Source organism: Cupressus sempervirens, chromosome 1, assembly GCF_028749045.1.
Source record: "Cupressus sempervirens isolate cs-2001-9-10 chromosome 1, ASM2874904v1, whole genome shotgun sequence".
In the NCBI taxonomy this organism is placed as follows: domain Eukaryota; kingdom Viridiplantae; phylum Streptophyta; class Pinopsida; order Cupressales; family Cupressaceae; genus Cupressus; species Cupressus sempervirens.
The window spans coordinates 399,229,293-399,235,043 of record NC_143118.1 but is presented as its reverse complement, the minus strand read 5'-3'; positions in this window follow the sequence as shown (position 1 = coordinate 399,235,043).

Here is a 5,751-nt window from a genome sequence, read left to right as displayed (position 1 = left end):
TCAAAACTAAACAATAGATATATGTTATTGATACCCTTGTAGAACAAGATTTAGTATGCAAAGAATGTTAACAAATAAAGTAAACATTCACAAACCAAAACTAAAATTCACATATATGTTTAGACAAAGAAAAGCAAACAAAAAGTGCAAACCTCACAAGAGAAAACACTCCATTCTTTCTTGATTCTGTAGATGTGTCCTTTTGATGTGGATGTATGCTCAAGATGCTCAAAAGTTGCTTCAATGGAGGTGGGTAATGGAAAATTGGTAGCTTTGTGAGCTCTCAATTTGGCATTATAAGGGTAAGATTGATGGCTTTGGCTCTCAAAATAGCATGGTAACTTTAGCTCAAAGATTGTTGATGAAATGTCTTGGGATGGGATTCAATTTATAGGCCAAGGGGTAGAGGGATGGAGGGCTTAGATGCAAGGATGGGGAGATGGTTAAGGAGGGCTAAGATGCACTCAAAGGGGAGCACATGGATTGTGCTTGTTTAGCACCAATGGGAAGGTGACACTTGTCACAAGGAGGATGAGTGTGAGAGGGTAGGGTAAAGGGTTGGTTAAAGACATGATGAGTGGGTTTGAGTATGTAAGAGAGATGTAAGAGGAATGAGTGTGGAAGAGGGAAGAGTGTGGAAGATGGATGTAAGAGTCATGAGTGGGCTTGTAAGAGTCTTTTATGTTTTGTAAGAGCACTCATGACTTGGTGGTTGGGATTTTTGAGGGGAGACTTTGATTTGGTTTAGGAAAGTCTTAAACTTGTTTAGGTAATGTAACAACATTAGGGGGTGGATTAGGCTTGGGTTTAAGATTAGATTAAGGATGTTAGAGATGTGCAAGTGGATGGCATTAATGAGGGTGGGTGAGTTAGTGGCTAAGCTAGGTTAGTATGGGTGGATGGGGTGGATTAGGCTAAATGGAGGATTAGGGATAAGTTAGGGGTTTTTGGATTTGAGGATTTTATTTATCAAATAGATTTATTTAATAAATGAGGATTTTTGGAATTAGATAGAAGAATAGGATTTAATTGATAAATAATAGGTTTATTTGATTTATCAATTAGGACTATAGATGATTAATTAAATTAATCAGCTAGGGATGGCAAACGATTAATTAAATAAGAATTTAATTAATGATGCTTTTAGAGATGGCTAAATTAGATTACCAAAGCGGTGTAATCAAATTTAGGTGTCTACATTTTGCCCCTCTTTGACATAGTGTTGAGACAACACTATTTCAAAGAAGTTCGAATGAAGACGACACGAAGAAGATGTTTTAGCAACAAAGTTGCCCCAGTCTTGGATAAGAAGAGGAGAGACTAGACTAGACTTAGATGATGCCCCCTCAAGAAGGTGGCAGGGAGAGAAATGAGGCTCAACGACTTCTTGAAAAGTACAAGAACCCGAGATGAGCAAGGAGACTCAGATTGTCTAAGAGAAGGGGTTGAATTAGCTCAAACTCTCACTACGGGAGAATGATAAAGGGAAATTAGAGGCACAATAGTAAAGCAGGCTTAAGACTTTCCAGGATTGGGGGGAGGATGGAGGAGCAGAGCGCTATAAAAGGAATCCATGGAGGAGGGGAGGGATGATGGGATGATAAAGCTGATGCAACAGGATTTCAAAGAGTCAGAGTGGTGGAAGATGGGTTTCGGAGATCCCTAGGACTAGGATTGTGGATCTCTAAAAATGAGGCTTGGTGGGTTGATTTGATTGGTGGATCCCTAAGACTAGGATTGTGGATCCCTAAAGCTAAGCGTGAGGAGTGATCCAAAGAGATACTGATGCATATGCTAGGATAGGTGTTGGATATGGATGGGGGATAATGGAGATGAAGGGAATCCATTGAAGCTTTTTGAGCGGGGGGATACTTCAAAGAGAAGTACCACCATGTAGTTGAACACTAGATTTTCTATAGGACTTTTGGTTAATTGCCAAGGTTACCAAGAACATCAAGGCCTTTTCACCAACCGTCCAGAGGCCTGACAAACTAACTCGAAACAAACACGCAAGGATTGCCCCAATATCACACATGAATCCAAGTGGAAGCAGCGTGGAAACGACACTAGGAGAACCCACAAGCAAAAAAGAAAAACAAACGAAAGACTTGATCAAGACCTTACACTCTGATTGCCCCATTCGCAACATACCAAGATATGGAAGATCATGGCAACCTTGAGGAGGGCACAAGGAGATTGCTTGGAAAATATATTTCAAGACCCAAAAGGGAAGATCCCAAATCAAAAGAAAGCAAAAATCCAAAAGAGAACTATTTGCCAACGAGATGGGTAGGACGAGGTACTAACGGACCAAGATCAGACATGAGGAAAGCTATATCCTGCAAGGACCTATCGGAGAGCACCTAAGCTTAGTGGATTTGGATGAGTGATGCATCTGGCAAGCTTAACTAAGAAGGATAACAATTTGGTGATAGGAAATCTAGCTAAAGGATGCATTGGAATAGCTAACCAAGGGTTGTGCAATGTGTGCAAGATGATGATCAAGGAGGAATTGACATGAAAGCTAGATAGATACAATGGTACTAAGCTAAAGAGGATGTACAAGCTGACGGACCAAGATATGTTACAAATGTACAAGTTTGTTCATGTTTGGGTTTTGTGAGATGGGAATGTTTGTGAAGGATGGGATGTCTATAATAGTTGATAGGTGGATAGGTAGATGGTTTGTGAAAAGCTTAAGTGAAAATGGAGTTTTGTGTGTGCACGTGATAGGATACAAGCTAAGATACAAGATTATTTACAAGCTAGAATATGGTACAATCTTTGGACAAGATTTCAGATATACAATCTATAATACAAGGTTTACAAGGTATAATACAAGCTTTGGTACAAGATTTACAAGATGAGGTTCAAGATTCACAAGCTGAGGTACAAGATTTACAAGCTATATAGGAGGTATTTACAAGCTTCATCAGATTTTGGATATTTGGTTGGAACACCAAGGGAACAAGCAAGTGTTTTATTGCGATGGTGGGTGGATGGATGAGGGATAGGATAGTGATAGATAATGGATTAGTCTTTAGTACACAAGGTGCCTAAATTACCAGGTTTTCACCAAGGTACCTATCCAAGGCGCTTGAATTGCCAAGTTTTCACCATTGGACGCTTATTTCTCTTTACTATTTTCTTGTATTTTTCAAAAGCTGGGTATACCAAGGATCTTCAAGCATAGAACTTCTTGAGATGAATGATGTTAGTAGGATCATTCAAGAGTTCTCCTTCCAGTGTAGATAGTTGATAGGCTCTAGAGCCAAAGGAAGCAGTGACAACATAAGGACCAAGCCATGTAGGTTCAAACTTGCCTTTCTTTTCTTGATCTACTTGGACTTTCATGTTTTCTTTGAGGACCATGTCACCCGGCTGAAAGTGTCGTGGAAGCACCTTCTTGTTGAAATTCCTTTTGAGATGAGTTTGATAGACTGTGAGATGATCATAGGCTTGTTGTCGCTTCTCATCTAAGAGATCTAGCTGGGTGAGTCGAGCTACTCTATATTCTTCATCTAATATTTTCCCTCACAAAGATATGCGTAGTGAGGGAAGTTCAACTTCTATAGGTAATATCACTTCGGCACCATAGACTAGGGAATATGGAGTTGTGCTGGATGTACGAAAGGAATTTTGATAGGCCCATAGAGCCAGATTTATTTGTAGGTTCCAATCGCGGCCGGAATCATTGACAACTTTCTTTAGGATTTTGAGGAGGGTTTTGTTAGTTGCCTCTGCTTGGCCATTACCTTGTGGGAAATATGGGCTAGAAAAGTGGTGATGGATGCCGAGGGAAGTGCATAATTCTTCCATGTTGATATTTTCAAAGTTACCTCCGTAGTTAGTGAAGATGGTGGATGGGATGCCAAAGCGGCAAAAAATGTGGTACAAGATGAACTTGGAGACCTGAACTCCTGTAGCTGAGACTAGGGGGACTGCTTCCACCCACTTAGTGAAATAGTCTATAGCTTTTATTATCTATTTATGTCCATCAGATGAGAGGGGTGTGATAGTTCCAACTAGATCAAGGCCCCAACAAGCGAAAGGCCAAGGTGGTGCAATAGGCTGTAGATCTTGTGCTAGAGCGTGCACAAGATTTGCATGCTGCTGAAATGGGAGACACTTTCTGAAAAAGTCACATGAGTCTTCTTCAATGGTAGGCCAATAGTAGCCTGCTCTACGGATTTTTTGTGCTAGGACAATACCACTCGTGTGGGCACTGCAAAGTCCAGAGTGTACTTCTTTTAATGCCATTGCGGCCTCATTTTCATCTAAACATCAAGAGAGAGTATCGTGATAACCCCGACGATATAGGGTATTGTCTATGATAACATAGCGGGATGATTTTCGGATGAGGTTCTGGCGTTGGGTACATGTGAGGTGAGGTGATATTATACCATTGTTAAGCTAAGCGTGAATTTCATGGTACCAAGGGGATTGGGGACCAACTAAGATACAAACACGGTTTGAATCCTCATTCGCATAGGTAGGTGTGAGGAGCTGCTAAACTAAAAACTCATACTACGTAGCTTCTTGGGGAATTTCCAAGAGCGAGCTGATAGTGGCCATGGCATCTGCTGCCTTATTCTGCATTCGTGGCACTTGTGTAAACTGAAGCTTTGTAAAATGCTGGGTCAGTTGATCAACTAGCTCTTTGTAGGGTAATAGCTTTTCATCTTTTGTTTGATATTCATTTAGGTATTGCTTGATGATGAGTTGAGAATCACCAAAGACTTGTAACTCAGTGATATTCCATTCTATAGCTATCTTTAATCTTGCTACAAGAGCTTCATATTCTACTATATCGTTGGTGCTAGGGAATTGTAGCTTGAAGGCTTTTGGAATGTAATCTCCTTGAGGTGTAACCAACAATATTCCTGCCCCTGATCCATGAGAGGTGTATGAGCCATCAAAATAAAGTTTCCATGGGGGTTGTTCTTCAATTAGATAGATATGCTCATTTGGAAATTCTGTGATCAAAGGACATGCATCTATTAGAGGTGCATCAGCTAGGTGATCTGCTATAGCTTGCCCTTTGATTGCCTTTCTGTCCACATACTGGATGTTAAACTCACTTAGTAGCATAACCCATTTTGCTAGCCATCCTGTGAGTGCTGTTCTAGAGAGCATATACTTGAGAGGATCAATTTTGGAGACTAGTTGGATGGTATGACTTAGCATGTAGTGGCAAAGCTTTTGAGTTGAGAAAACAACTGCCAAACAAGCTTTTTCCATAGGAGTATAATTGAGTTCATAACCAACTAGGGTTCTACTGATATAGTAGATGGCTCTTTCTCTGTCGTAGTCAAGCTGTGCTAGAAGTGCACCTAGAGCAATAGGTGTTGCTGATATGTATAAGATAAAGGGACGAACAAGAACTGGTGGAACCAAGATAGGGGGATTGGTGAGATACTACTTGAGTTGATCGAAGCTGCGCTGACATAAAGGATCCCACTTGAAGTTCTCATCCTTCTTTAGTAAATGTGAAAATGGTGTACACTTATCTACAAGCTGGGAGATAAAGCATCAAACAGATTGGAGCTTTCCTTGAAGAGAGCGAAGCTATCGTAGTGTCTGGGGAGGAGGCATGTCTAAGATAGCCTTGATCTTCTTGGGGTCGATATATATACCCCGTTTAGAGACTATGAAGCCTAGAAGCTTGCCAGATGTGACCCCAAAGACACACTTCTTGGGATTCAGCATGAGATGAGATTGGGCTAACCTATCAAAGACTTTCTCCAAGTC